This window comes from Corylus avellana, chromosome ca3 (genome assembly GCF_901000735.1).
Source record: "Corylus avellana chromosome ca3, CavTom2PMs-1.0".
NCBI classification, from domain to species: Eukaryota; Viridiplantae; Streptophyta; class Magnoliopsida; order Fagales; family Betulaceae; genus Corylus; species Corylus avellana.
The window spans coordinates 22,114,246-22,131,125 of record NC_081543.1 but is presented as its reverse complement, the minus strand read 5'-3'; positions in this window follow the sequence as shown (position 1 = coordinate 22,131,125).

Below are 16,880 nucleotides of genomic sequence, written 5' to 3'. Positions count from 1 at the left end.
TAATAAATAAATATAAAAAGATGAAGGTCTTTAAACAATGATATTATTGGAAAATGAACTAAGTATTGTTTGTATGTATGTATTTATATGCAGAAGTGGAGCAGAATACTACACTAAGGAGTGTAAGAATGGATATACTTACTGAGTACTAGCTTTGTTTTATTGTTATAGGAATTCTTATTTTGTCTTATTAATATAATTTTGCAATACAACTGCTGCATAATGTGTCTAATAAAATGGGCTGATAAGATAGCCACCTTAAAAACAAGCTGGGTAGATTGCCACGATTAACTGTCAGTATCTCAGTGAATGGAGGTATATAACCGTCCAACAGGCCTAATATATAACTAAGCTGGGGAGGTGTAGTTGCTAACACCAAATAGGTAAACCTCTAAAGTGTGAGGGACATAACGGACGTAAGCGGGCTGAGAGCTCATGACAAGAGGTTTGAATAAAGATTATCATAAAACACAAAATAATCTTTCATTACGCTGCATTCGCAACTCATTCATTATTATATATTTTAGTCTTTAATCTTACTTGTTCAAACTAGTCATTTTAGTCTTTATCTCTAGGAAAATAGATTACTCACTTGTTTGCCTATGTAAATATGATAACGTCATCTTTACATAGATCTTGATGTAGGAATAGAAAGTGAGGACGATGGTCCTTTTACTGGTTTTGATGGTTGATAAACCATCTGCTACAAGATTGATGCTTACTCTATGGAGCAAGACTCATTTATGTTAATAGCTTTTATTACGTATGGTGATATGTGTGAACTTAATAAATATTACTATATTAATTTAGGTGCCGTATGTGGCATATATTTGGTACACTAGTGTGTACATATGTTGTAATGAAAACCAGGTTTCTATTTTATATCACCTCTAGGTATTTCAGTCAGCTCAATTGTGTTGTGGAAGTTAGTCCTAGGTCATAGAAAACAAAATATATATATATATATATATATATATATATATATATACTCCGCTTTAAGATTGTATTTTCTAAAGTTGCAATGTCACGACTTCGATATTGGCTAGAGCAAATATCGAGGTGTTACAACAACATTCATTATTTGGATCATGTCACCCTCTAAAAGGATCCGTTGTAACCACAAATCATGAGTAACCTCCAACTCTCACAAAGCAGCCAAAGCCTCTGTTATAATCGGTTCTACAACAACAAAGTTGGTTATGCTTCTAGCAACAATAATACATTCCTCATGGTCTAGCACAATGATACCAATGCCAATTCTTCCATTTAGAGAATCTATTGCCACATTCCAATTCACCTTTTTAGTTCCCGGTGGAGGACATTTCCAACTCTGTTGTTCCTCCTCCATATTATTTATCACTTGCTCTCCCACCTTAGCAATTTCTTTCCTATACTTTGCAATAGAGTCTATAGCCATACAAATAACTTGGTCAGGATAAGTAAATTCGCCACCATGAATTACTTTCTTTCTCCTAAACCAATTTTTTTCTTGCTATTACCGAAACCAACTCATATTCCTCATGATTACATCTATCCATCATCTCCTCCATAGCATTTATCAATGCAAGTCCACTTCCACTACTTTTCATAACCTTCTTTCTACGCGCTCCCCACACATCTCTAATGGAAGGGCAGCTCTATAAAATACATTCGACATTTTCCCATTCCAATCCACAAATATGGCATAAGGAGTCCGTCACAATACCTTTCTTTAGCGTGTTGTTTTTGGTTGGAAAAATAGCATTTGTAATACCCTGATAAAAACACACATTTTAAAAGGTTAATAACTCATTACAAATGCAGCTAATAATTTTGTAAAGCATGGTTTTAAAACAAAAAACGGCCTAAGCCCGTACATGTTACGAACCCCAGAAGCTTTTTGTGGCAAAACCTAGGCCCCACCCCTTTCTGACCGAATGTACGCCAGGGGACCTCCCGTACTTACGCACCTGGCCTTAGTGAGAATGTACACCATGGGACTACCAGCACGTACTCACCTGGGCTTGGTGAGAACATACGCCACGGGACCACTAGAATGTACGTTGACCAGTCTTTGACCCAGTGGAAAATACCGCAGAACGTATGGCTAAACCCTTTTATCCGAAGTGTAATAGTACCCGAACGTTCGCTCACACCCTGAAAAACATTTTTAACCTATTATCCACTTTTCCATACAAAGCCATAGCCCAAGCCCCTATATAAGACCCCCATTCAACCTTCAGCCTCCCCTGTACTTAAAGAAACCCTAAAACCTAGTGTAAGGAGTGGTTTTGTGAAGGAAGGAGGAAATTGGAGGTGTTGGCTATCTTCTAAGGAAACCCCTTTCCTTTTTCCTAAACTTTCATGTTGTTCTTGCTGCTTTTCTAATGTTATAAGGTTTCAAAGATACTTTGATAAGTTCTTGTGTCTATTTTTTTACAAAGATCAAGAATGTTTTAAGGAACTTTAAACCCCTTTTTATTGCTTGAGTTTGCATGATAGCATGAGGTATTACCTTGCATGTGTTTACTATAAGCCTAGAATGGGATATACCACACATTAGTAGCATAAGGTCATGTTTGAAGCTTCTGGCCAAGAGTTTCTACTCTCTGGCCGAACATACGCCCTCAGGGCCGAGCATTCTCCAAGAGAGCAGGAGGACGCCAGTGACCTAAACTTGTAAGTGTAGGGCTTTAAAGACCCCTTCCACTAGGTAGAAACTTATTGTGTCATTTGAGGAGTTCTCGAGTACTGCTTATAACGATGTGTCGTATTTCGTTTTATAGCAGGAATTGGTGATGTTGGAGGACTCGATCAAGTGCACGAGGTAAGTAAACACTCATGAACACTTTCCTTAAAAATGTGGGATAAGCTAGCTGACTGACCACACGTATGATATGAGCATGTCTACTTTTTGTAATAACTTGGTAACTACTTGAATAACTGGTTGATAAGATGCATCGATGACATGGTACGTCGGTATGTGCGGTATAATGACCATGGGCTTACCATATAGACTTGATTTTATGGTCAAATGTGTGTGTTGTTATATGGGCCTTGGATCCAATGGTTTTTCGTGATCGACGTAGATGGTTGGTCACTACAGGACGTACATCATTAGTAGCGTGGGTCACCCGAGGTGGGACTTACTCGGGCTGCTAGTGTTATGGACGATAGCGTACAATGGTCAAGGCACCGACATTGTATTACAGGTCACTTGCAACAGTGTCAACCCTGCTAAGAAGGGATAATATCTCAAGTAGACCATATATGATAGTTATGACCTATAAAGCATTAGTTTTCTACATTAAAATACTTAAGTGATTGCCGCCGAGAGTTCACCACCCTTTATCAAACCAAACAATATTCTTAACATGTATTAACAGTGACAATACCTCTTTCCAATGTTTACTTCTGCTGAATAATAATGAGCTCATGTTATGTCCACTTGCGAGGTACACTTACTAAGTCGTTAGACTTACGTGGTTATTACTCTTGTAAGAAGCTTGTTCCTAGAACCCAAGAGTGGTATGGCTGCCACTACAGACTTTGCTTTAAGACCTTCATACTATTATTAGGTTTGTTTATTATTATTGTTAGTTGCTCCAAGTCTTTAATATTGAGGATTACACTTGTACTCATAATGATTTACAGATTTATCAGATTTATTTCACCTTTCTATGCATTAACTCTCATAATGCTTAGAGGGGCGGTTCCCCATTTAGCCACTAGTTGGTTAAACTAGGGTAATTTCTAGTAACCCTGCCAGGCTAGCCAAGGCTAGTTTTAGAGGCGTTACAATATGGTATCAAAGCATACAGTCTTGCTGACCGAAGCAAACAATATGAGAATAGGTTGTAATACTCTAGGCATGAATCTTAGAAAGACCAAAGCATAGGATACACCTAGGTTCTCTCATTGTTGAGGTGCGGGCTTGAGTAACAGCCTTCTTGGTTGCTTAGTATAGGACTGAACAGGATTGCCTGCTCTGCATTATAGGCACTTGATCTTACTTCACACTCAGTTGTGAGATGGATGCCAACGCTGGGCAACTATGGGCCTTATGCACCTGGATACAAGCCTTGCTCCACCAAACACAAGGTTTCAACTTAACCCTTTCAGAGGCTGAAGTTCCTACATCTTAATCAGATCCAAGAAAGCAAAGCATGAACAGACTCCAAGGAAGCCCAGACAGTGACAAAATGGAAATGTCGCAGCATATCGGCAATACGCGATTTTCCTCCTATTCCCGGGAGGTTTAACCCCTACCTTAGTACAGAAAAGAAACGGGAGATGCACACACACCTTACTCAGATTTCGGACAAGTACGCTAAGATGGAGCAAGAAGAAATTCAGCAACTAAAGGTAGGAGCCCTGCTAGTTGGGTCTGAAAGACAGAAAGCCACTTTCCTCTATAGCATTGACAAAGACTACGAGGCGAGGATCAAAGACGAGGAAGACCCATCAGAAGTATCGATTGGGGAGTGCTAGACTTAGAGAATAGGAAGCTATGAGGTAGCTAGGACTACGCACCGTACTTAGCAGTATGTTTTGTAATAGATGCCCCTGTATTTCAAAAAGAATTTGAAACGAAAAAGAATTTTACACGTGCCTCGGATTTTACAACATCAATTTTTGTGACCAAACCCTAATCCCACTTGTTTGATGCCTTCCCATGTTTGGAGAAGGGGGTCTTGTTTTAAAATTGCCGGTTTCAAAAAAAAAATTGCCTCGTTTTCGCCTCTAGCCGAACGCTCTTCCTTTGAGGGCGTACTTACACACTTAAGTGAAGCGTACGCTCGTCCCCGTAGCCGAACGTACGCCAAGAACCCCATACCCCCATGCATCACTTCTTTAAAAACCGCTGAACTGTCCCAAAACCCTATTCATTTCATCTTTCTTTCATTCTCTCGCAAACCAAACACCCTCAACCTCATTTTTGGCCAAGTCTCTCGAGGTTTCCAAGGATTCCATCACTCTAAACGGATTAAAACGAGGGTTCAAACCCTTTTTTTTCTTTCTAATTTTCGCTTTTTAGGGATTTAAATTAGGGATTTCCCATTTTCTTTGTTTTGTGGCATATAGCTGGTTGGTTGTGAACTAGGATCATGTTCTAGGATAGATATGGTTGCATTATACATGTTTCCACCCACAAATCACTACTACCCATTCGGATTTGGGGATTTTTGCCCTAAATCTGAAACCTTTATTCCTTGACCCCACCATTCAATTGATGCATGGGTTGTGAACTAAAATGCCCTTATGATGGCTTAGGAAGAAAACTCATTTGCTTTATTGACCAATTTTGACCAACCCGAACCAGAACCATGGATTTGGGGTTTTTGCCGTAAAATTGGACTTTTTGATTTTCATGGCCTCAATTCGGCCCTACGGACCAATTTAAGCCGAAACCCCTTAATTGGGAACCCGATCTGCACTTTTAACCAATTGAATTCGGGAGTCTTTGCCTGGATCCAAAAATGACCAAAATACCCCTCCCTTTTAAATTGAGGATTTTTGCCCTAATTTGGGAATTGACCCAATTCCGCTAACGGGTCAAGTCCATTGTCAAACCAAGCCTCAAACCTCTGAAAACCCTATTGGTTTATAAGGTTTCAATTGTTTTACTTTAATTCAATTATTGATATTACTCTTGGATATTGATGAGCGCCGAATGTTGCACATTCAAGTCCCTTTACTCGCATATGTTAATTCATTAACGTTGTTATTTGTTTGATTTTGTTTTGTTTTTGTGTTTCAGGGCTTTATTTGACAGATGCAAGAATTCCAGTGGAAATTGGGCTTAAAAGGACAATTTGGGAGCATTCTGGAGGCCTGGGATATAGCGCCCATCAGCAAGGCTCGAGCTCATATGTGCTCGAGTGCATCATGGCCTAAGATCGAGCGCACTCGAGCATCCAGAATTTGGCAACACTCCTTTTCCACCATGGATTGGGTTTCAACTGGAGACTAACCTACGGTTTTCCTAGGGTTTCTAGGCTTCTCCTAATCCCTATAAATAGGCCTCTAAACATAGAAGAAAGACATCCACTACCTAGAGCAAAAATTTAGCAAATAGTTCTTGGAGACTTAGCAGTGAGTGGTAAACCCCCTCCATGGGGTATTGATGTATGATGAGTGCCAAATATTGCATATTTGGACCCCTTAACTTGTATTTGTTTAACCCTTAGCTTTGTTATTTTCTGGTGTTTTTGGTTAGTTTTAGTGTTTTAGTGTGTTGCAGGTCATTGAGAGCAAATTGCGGTATGAAAATTGTGAAGAAATTGAAGAAAAACATCTCTGGAAGTGCGCTCGAGCGCAGGGAGACGACGATCGAGCGCACCCTTGCATTCACCCAAACGCGCAACACCTAAGTGCTGCACCGCAGAGCCATGAAGCATGCTCGAGTGCGCTCGAGCGCACCTAGTGTGTGATCGAGTGCACCCATGCTAACCTGGTAGTGCTGAAGCCCTAGAGTTTTAGTATTTTTAGCACACTTTTGTATTGTAAACCTATGTTGGGAGGCGCCGTTAGAGCATAATTTTGGCCTTTTTGTCATTCTAGAGTTTTGAGTACGTTTCTTTTCATATTTTATGTTGTCAATTGAATTAATCATGTTGTTTTTAGTGATGAGAGGCTAAATCCTTCAACTAAGGTTGAGGATGAAGCCTTGCCAATGATTTACGTTCATACTTTCATGTGATTGTTCATACAATTCCATCATATTAATAAAGTTTGATGTTCTATTTCATTTCAATTATTTGACTAAATTCTTGTGATTGAATGTTTGATGATTGATAATGCAAAAAAAATTGGAATATTCGATGTGTTTCATCCAACGGATATATCGAATCATTCAATTTAAATCGGATATCCATTGTGATTCATTGATTAAACGGATACATTGGATGATTTGGTTTAAGTTGGATATTCGTTGTGATTTGTACAACGGATGGATTCATTGAATCTTCCTATAAGGTTTATAAAAAAATAGAACATGTTTGGATTAATGAGCAAAAACATGAAAGTGTGTCGTACTGATTTGGTATGGTGGACTCTGAAAACCTCCGTGATTTTATTCATTTGATTTTATCAGTTTATTTAGTTTATTTTCTTTTGCATGACAAAATCATTCGAACTTCAAAACTAGGTTAAAATAGAATTAGTTTAGATTAAAAATTGATTTTTGCAACGCAATTCACTGTGGATCGACCTCGCACTTGCACACGCTATATTGCACACGACTCGTGCGCTTGTGAGTAATTTAAAACTCACATCAATGTAACCCTATCCAAGCACAATGGTTTGATTGTATTTCAATTTATAGATTTTCAATTTATGCATGTTGGTTGTATAATTATGAGAATTGCTACAATTTGATTTTGTTTTTAATGTTCAAATGCAATTGTTCTTAAATTCCAAAATCAATATTTGTGAAATTCTTATTTTGTCTTATAAAGTCTTTTACTTTTATTGAACTCAATTCATTCTTATTTTCTGTGATTATGGGGATGATGATTATACAACGGTTTGAACTGACATATAATCAAAAGGGTTAGATAGGTCATATCTAGGGAAGACGGGTCGTACCACATCTTAGTGGTTAGGTGGACAATCTATGCCAACCGATGATGGGTTATACTTACTCTCTTGATTGTATGTATCCTATTAAAGAATTAGATAATCCATACCTAGGGAAGATGGGTCGTACCACATCTTAGTTGTTAGTTGGACGATTCGTGCCAACCAAAGATGGATTATACTTATTCTTTAATAAGGTATTTTCTTGTTTATTTGTAACATGCATAGATTGAATTTCTTGATTAAATATGATTAAACATTGTTGTGCGGATAGAGGTGAAGTCAATACCCTACACTCTCTCTTATATTTTAATTCTCTTTTATTTTCATGCACTCTAGTTACAAACAACTCAATCATCTTTTAACTTAAGTTACTTTTGATCTTGCAAACTTGATAACACCTGCGCAGTCCTTGGGGTTCTATACCCTCAATATAGCCCTATCCTATAGAGATTCGTACTATTGCGAGTGGTATTTTATTATTGATAATATTTTGGTAAACAAAAGACCACATCAAATATCTATTGTGATTTACGGATACATGTGATGATTTAGGAGAGTTTCATTTAATTGTTTTGCTTAGATCTTTATTTATCAAAATAAAATTGGATATCTTTTGTGATTTATCTTACGGATACAATTGATGATTTGGTTTAATCCAAATATCTTTTGTGATTTGTGTAATGGATGGATGCATTAGATACTTTAATTAATTTCTAAAGCATAGTAAACATACATAGGATATCATTTGTGAGAACTTTAGACAATATTGATGAATATCGAATGTGTTGTTTTGATTTGGTGAATGTGGATTCTACAACCTTAGTACTTTCTTAGTTGATTATTTCTTTATTTTATTTAGTTTATGTTTGTTTATTTTCAAAATAAAAAATCTTTTGGAACTAGGTTAGGATTTAATTAGTTTAGATAAAAATTGTTTTCAAAAACACAATTCACTAGGGAATTGACCTCGCACTTGCAAAAGCTATATTGCCAACGACTTGTGCACTTGTGAGTAACATTTAAAACTCACAACAACAAGGATTGTTTTGCCTATAGACAAAGAGCATGCTTTGGGTAATTTAATTTGTTTAGGTCTATAAAGATAGTTCCAGGATGTTTTTGGCACTTTTAGTTCTACGTTGGTTGGAAACACGCAAATTGGGGAACTTGTTGGTTTTTTTTTAGATGTGGAGTGGTTGGAAGTGGTTACTCTAAAACTAATAATAAAAAAAATATTTAGTTTAAGTAAGGAGATATTTAGAGAGTTTGTTGTGTGGTGCTTTGAGAAGTGGCTAACTAAATTTGTAAAAGAAATTTTTTTAGCTAAAATTTGGAGAAATTTTAAAGAGCTCATTGAGGATGCTCTTAGGGATGGTCTTTGTCACAATTCAAGAAAAAGATGCTGTGTTGTTGTTGTGAATTATTTTAATGTACTCGCAAGTGTACAAATCGTTTTGCAGTATAGGTTTGTAAGTGCAAGGTTGAACCCACAGGGAATTGAATTAATTTATGAAAACCAAATAGATCTAAACCAATTAAATCTTAATATAGTCAGAAAAATGGGAGATTTTAAATTAAACTAGAATTGATCATAAAACCAAAATAATCAAACAGATGAAATTTACCAAGTGACAAAGCACTAAGGTTTTAAAGTCCACACTCAAAAATTCATAGCAACATATATTTATGGTCATTATTTATTTATTTATTTATTTTTTGAAACTTTCTTCATAACAATCTTGATCTCTACCAAAATTGTTATGGATAATATTCTCATTAAAGCGCTATAAAAATCTCATGCATGTTCTTTGCTTAAAAGAATAAAATAAAATCATCCAATGTATCCATTTATAAAACAAATCACAATGGATACGCAATTTTAATATCTTTAAGATGAAAATCCAAAATGGTGATTATTTCAATCATGAGAAAAACATGATTGAACCCATATCTAGGACTCATCTCATTAATTAAATTGAAGTAAGAACATTTAAACATGCAGCGAATGGAGCTCTTCGGTTTTTATATGTAATGCAGCCGTTTGGATGCCAGTGAACGCTCTTGCAAACAAAGCTTCAACCGAGAAGAAATTACACTTTTTGACACCGAATTAGCCAACCTAAAAACTAACAAAAATTAATATAATCAACGAAACTACCTTATATTACTCATTTCAGATTTTTTTTTTTCTTCAATTCTTTGAATAATTACTTTGATAAGCGCTAAATGTTGCACATTCAAGCCCCTTAAGCTCCCATATGTTAATTCCTTAGCATTGTTATTTGTTTGATTTTGTGTTGTTTCTGTGTTTCAGGGTTTTTAACGCAAGATGCAATAAACTCCATAGGAAATTGGTCTTAAGGACAATTTGGAAGCACTCTGAAGATCTGGGATTGAGCAGCAGCACTTAGGCTCGAGCGCCGAAGTCCTTGGGCTCGATTGCACCTACGATAGAGCGCATCACCAGCTAAGCTTAAGCGCACACCTCCCTGGGCTCGAGCACACATGAGCGTCCAGCACATGGCAGAAGTCCTTTTCCACCTTGGAGTAGGATTTCAGTCTCCCACTTGGACTGGGAGACTGACCTATGGTTTTCCTAGGGTTTCTAGGATTTTTAGGGTTCTCCTACTCCCTATAAATAGGCCTCTAACCATTGAAGCAAGACACACAGCTACCGAGAGTAAAAATTCAATAAATACTTTCTCAAGGCTTGAAGAGTTGAAGGGAAGTAGATCATAGTAGCAGGCCATTGTAGCAAAGTCATGAGCGGCTAAAATCCTTGTGGGGTATTGATGTAACCCTATCCAAGCACAATGGTTTGATTCTATCTTAATTTAGAGATTTTTAGTTTATGTATGTTGGTTGTTGTTGAGTGCCAAATATTGCATATTTGAGCCCCTTAATTTACATTTGTTAAGCCTTTAGTTGTGTCTTAGTATGATGTTTTGTGCAAGTTTTGGTTAGGTTGCTAAGGAAAAACTGGGGTCTTAATGTGAAAGATGCAAGCAATTTGAGAAAATAGCATTTCTAGAAGGGCACGATCGAGCGCACACACTGGCCCTCAAGCACATCTGCGCTCAAGCCAAATAGTCCTATGCTCGAGTATGGGCACAGCAGCACACGATCGCAATTGCGCCACTTAAGAGGAACTCATGGACGAGTGCATTCGAGCGCACCCGTCCTGGGATCAAGTGCACTCGTTCCCAACATCAAGCCAACAATGCCCAAGCATTACGCTGCAGGAGACCTGATGCCCGAGTGCGATAGAGCGTACCTTGTGTGTGATCGAGCGCACTTGGCTGACCTGGAAGATCCAAAATGCTAAAATTAGCTTATAAATATCACAATGTTCAAAGGAAACGGAGGCCGTCATATGGAGGCCGTCCTAGGGGCTGCTAGGGACGATTTTTGGAGAGAATAGGAGCAAAAAGGCTAGGGTTTTGTAGTGTTTTTGGTGGTTTCAATTGGAATTTTCTCCTTGTAAGCCTCTAAACCTCTATGAATTCCTACATTGTTGTATTCTCTTTCATTTTCATGAGAGGCTAAACCTCCAACTAAGGTTGAGGATGAAGCCTTACAAATGATTAGCAACTGATAACTTTCATGTGAATTGATACTTTTCCAGTTATATGAATTATATTTCTCATTGTTCTATTTCTATTTCAATTAATTGTTGATCACTTCTAATTAATTGCTTGGTTTATTTGCTTAAATATTGGATATCCATTGTCTTCTGTTCAAAGGATACATTGGATCTTTTGGTTTAATTTGGATATCCCTTGTGTTTGTGTAAAGCACAGATACATTGGATGATTTGAACTAAATCGGATATCCTTTATGATTTGTAAAAAGAACGGATACTTTGGATGTTTTGATACATTTGTTTTGCAAAAATAGAACATACATAAAATGTGTCATTTAAAACGTCAAAAAATATTGATGAACGTGAAAGTTGTTGCTATGAGTTTGTGAGGCTTAATTCCAATACCTTAGTATTTTATCCATTGTTTAATTTTATTTTACTTCAATTTATGTTTTCAATTCAACTTACACAAAATTTTGTAACTAAGTTAAAATAGGATTAGTTTAGATATAAATTTATTTACACGAACACAATTCCTTATGGATTTGACCTCACACTTGCAAAAGCTATATTACAAACGACTCGTGCATTTGCGAGTAACATTAAAACCCACACTACAAAAAAAATGGGGTTTTTTGACCTGTCTACAGTAACCCACTTTTTGCCACGTCACTAATTAGTGACATGGCAAAAAGTGCCACGTCAATAAAATCTTTATTGATGTATTAAATTTGTCACATCACTAATTAGTGACGTGGCACATTGCACACATCAATAAATTGCAATGTGTCAAAGATTGCCACATTGCTAAATTTAAATTCAATTTAATTTAAAAAAGTTATATTTAAATTATATAGATTAGTGATGTGGCAAAATATCACATGTCAATAATTATTGACATGCCATTTTGACACATCAATAGTTATTGACGTGCCATGTTGACACGTCAATAGTTATTGACGTATTGACGTACCATTTTGACACGTCAATAGTTATTGACGTGTCAGAATGCCACGTCAATGATTTATTGATTAATTAATAATATTAATTATATGTTTAAAAAAAATATTAGGAAACAAAATTTAATAGGTTTATATCATTGTAGTTTAGGGTTTTACTAAACTCGTAATTAGTTTCTACAACTTAAATTCAATACAAACTAATTAATTAGGTTCTTTCTGTAAGAGATACATTCAAGCCATTAAAATTTAATAAAATTCTTGAAGCACTACAAGAATTTTATAAAATTGTAATGGGTTTGAATTATAGGCTTATAATTATAATAAGGTGTATAATTAATTGTTATGCAAGGCTTTCACGATATGAAAACTTGACAATATTGATAATGTTTACTATCAACCAATGAATACCTATATATATAGGTATATGTATAACGAGTAATATTTGTAAATGTATAAGATTAATACTTAGTAATGCAATTCCGTGACAATTCAAATACATATATTTATTATTATGTACAATATTTAATGATGCTTAGTGATTAATTTGTAGTCTTCAATTTATTTTTTTAAAAAAATTTATTAACAGATAACTATAAAATTAAAAAGGTTGGTTTTAATTAGCATTAATATTCTAGAGTACTAATATACATATATTCTAGAGTATTAATATACGTATATATGTATACATATATGTATATTCTAGAGTATCAAAAAATCAAGTGATTTAAGAGCCATTTTATTTATTTTTTTTCGAAATTAAATATTTAATTAGTTATTATTTTAAGTAACCATTATTAATACATATATGTGTTCTCTTACTCTTTAGTATATAGTATTTATAAAAAAAAAATTGATCATATCATTTTTTTTTTCTTATAAACACTAACTAGTTGGTGTTTATTAATTAGGAAAATATATATTAAGAAGATTTTCAAATTTTTATATATTGACATGTCACATGTGGCATGTCAAGAATTCTTGACGTGTCACATGTGGCACGTCAAGAATTTTTTGAAGTGCCACATGTGGACACATCAGTAAACCGCATCTGCCAGCTGCGTCCCTTTAATTTTCTTCTTTTTTCTTTTCTTTCCCTCCTTCTCCTTCTTCCTCCTCCCACACACACAGAACCCCAACTCCTTTTCTCTCTGTTTTTTTCACCGCCGGCTAGTCAATCTCTCTACCATCACCGTCGCCCTCCCCCGCTCCGTCTCACACTCACTCTCTCACTCGCTCACCGGCCCTTCTCACTCGTTCTCTTTCTCACTCTCTCACTTGCTCATCGGCCCTTCTCACTCGTTCTCTCTCTCACTAGCTCGCTCTCTCTCTCTCACAGCTCGCTCTCTCTCACTAGCTCAGTTCACCATCGCCGTCTCTGTCTCTGGCGATTCTTTAGCCTCAGTTTCTCCGATCAGGTATATATACACCTACAACTTTGAAACACTCTACACACAGTACACCAAACGTTCGCTGCACTCCAGACTGTCAGAGCAGCACTCTCAGCTTTTCTAAACCTATATATACCCTCTTCCATGCCCTTCTAAACACCATTATGCCTTCTGAGCCCTAGAGAAACTTAGCTTGAGTGATTGGTTAGTTTGAGAGAAGAAGGAGAGCTTTTCTTGGAAGTTTTGCTCAAGAGAGGTAACCTTCTTGTCCTAATTCGTGTTTTACTTAGTTGTTATTCTATTTAGATAGTATTCCATAAGCTTGGTTATAGTTTTTGAGGTTATATTGTCCTTATACATTTTAATTATGATTTAGCATTTTGTTATCATTTAGCGTATTTATTATTGCATGGTGATGTTATTTTGAGATAGAGTATGCTAGAAATCTTTCTTGTAACCTTAGAGCCTGTTTGGGATTGCGGTGGAAAATAAAGCTTTTTTCTGTGAGCTTTTGTCAAAAGTGCTGTTAATGAAAAGCTGTTTACATGTTTGGTAACTGCATGTTTTAAGTGCTTTTTTGATGTTACTAATGTTTGGTAACAAAACTAAAAAAATGCTTTCATTTGCAAAAATGACAATAAAGGACATGTAATAATTTTTTTAGTATAAGCTAAAAAAAAAATCATTACGTGACACCAAATATAGGTCATTTTACGTGAAATCATTATATGTCGATAATGACAATATAGGCCTAAGGCTGGTAATTAATTAATTTTTTTTTTCAATTTATACCAACCTTTTTATATAAAAATGGTTAATGTTAGTTTTCACAAGTAAAAATTATTTTGTAATGGTTTATGTAACAAAACGTCAACATTTTATTTCTTTTGTACTTATATGTAATAAAAAGTGATGTCAATCATTTTCTTTCTTTCTTTTTTTAAAGTATTTAAAGTCCTTAACACATAAGAAAGAACAACATTCAAGAAGATCCTTACAACATTTTAAATAGTTTATAACAAAACAACATAAATAAATAAATAATAAATAAAAGAACATTAACAGGTCATAAGTAGATTAGCAATATGATCACGTTCAATGTTCATATAATTTTCATTAGATGTCTCTAATTGTTGTATGTTTTACTCATCTTGTGCTTCGCCATCGCCTATACAGCCAGTAAGTAGTAAATCCTCCTCATCATCATATGGTTGGAACTCAGCATCCTTTATTGCATGCTTCCTAATGAAGTTATGAAGAGCCATAGACGCCACCACAATTTTCACTTGTTTATCATAAGGAAAATTTGACATGCAATGCAATAACTTCCATTTATTTTTCCAAACTCCAAATGTTCTTTCAATAGTGCATCTAAGTGATGAATGTGCATGATTAAAAATTTCATGCATACCTCTCGGTTGGCTTCCGCGACGAAAGTCTGGTAGATGATACCGCTCCCTTTTATATGGCCCCATGTATCCCTTCATGTGAGGATATCCTGCGTCTACGAAGTAATACTTTCCTGCAAAAACTATACGAATAACAGTCATAAAAAATATTAAAATGTATATTTTTTTCATGTATAATTCATAATTGTTATTTTTATTAAATACAAACCACTAGGTGGGTGTGGAAATCGTAATTCTTCCTTTCGAACAGCTTCCAAAAAAATACGTGTATCATGTGCAGTACCTTCCCATCCAGCCCAAACAAAGGTGAAACACATACGAAAATCACAAACAACCATAACATTCTGAGTAGGAGTCCCTTTTCGACCAACATATGGTATTTATTTTGATGGAGAAATTTTAACTAGCTCATGGGTTCCATCAATGGCTCCAATACAATCTTTGAAGTATGGCCAATACCGCTCATCATCACGAATTTTGCTTGGAACATCCCTAATTTCCCAATCAATAGGATTAATAATGTCAATCGTCATTCTTGAAACAGCCATTAAAACATGAGTAAAATGTCTACTAATTGTTTCTCCTGAATGTTGAAACCTTTCTTGCATTATTCTATTCTCAAACCGATGGCCTAAAGTATTCAAAAACATAGCCACCAACACTTCAACAGTTAATTTCCTAGTACCTCTTAAATGATATCTTTTCTTTAACTCTTTTACAAGAGTAAAGAAATACGTGTATTTCCATTATGAAATTTTGTTTGCACCTATCAGGATTACCTTGTAGAATCTCCATAACCCACTTATAACCTGTTTGAAAAGAGGTCCTACAAGGTTCCTTTGTAATATATGGCATATAATAGTTTTCAACAAATTCTACTGCTGCAACTACTAGAATAAAAACATCATTTTCATTTTTATTTTCCTCTTCACCATAATCACTATCACTTGTATCATCTTGAGTGCTATAATCATTATTGTTCATGTCTATAAAGGAAAAATAAAAATAAAGAAATTAACACAAAATAAATATATAAGCACCCATAAAAATAAGAAAAAGAGATATCTACGTAGTTATCTACGTAGTTATGAAATATTATAATATACTCACCTTAGTACACAAATCAACACATTAAAAAAAATGTAACATTCAAATAAATCCTTACAACTTCTCAAAATAGTTCATAACAAAACAACATTAAAAAATAACAACATTAATCCATGCTACGACGATTATTTCTCTATTTCCCATTTGCTTGATAAAGTTAATTTGCAACCATGGCTCTTTAATAGTCACAAACATCTCTCTATGTTCTCTTAAGAAATACCCATGTTGTAAACTTAAGGATGTCAATGTCATTTTCTGTTTCAACAATCTCCCGAACAACATCCATAACCTCTTCAATATTACATCCAGGTTTATCGTAACTCTTAGATGTCACTGTATTCTTACTTTCTATTACATCACAAATACGACTCAAATGTTGACTAACAATTTGAACTTCTTTCTTTCTTTTCTTACATTGAACCGCAAGACCAAACTTCTTATTTCCTTTATCCGATGTATCTAAATCAGCAGGAATATCATCAATGCCATGTGTATTAAGATTTGGTTCATCATCCAAAACATCTAAACCTTCTACAACATTGTCATCTTCATTAAGCATTACATCCGCACTATCTATGACACCAATATCTTTAGGAACCAACCCTATGTATGGTGCCCAAGATCCCTCCCCAGTGGCAGTTATATCTCTAAATAATATTTCCACCTTCATACCATAAGCCAAACTTGTCGTGCGAAACTTGGTTGCTTCTGGAACTTCATGTATTTAGGTATATGTAAAAATCAATAATAAACATTTTTTAAATCATTTAAACAAAAACAAATAAGTACAAATATAATACCTGCAATTTTTTTTCCCACCAATCATCGGTCGCGTCAATTGTCTTTTTCACTGGATCTCATCCAAGGC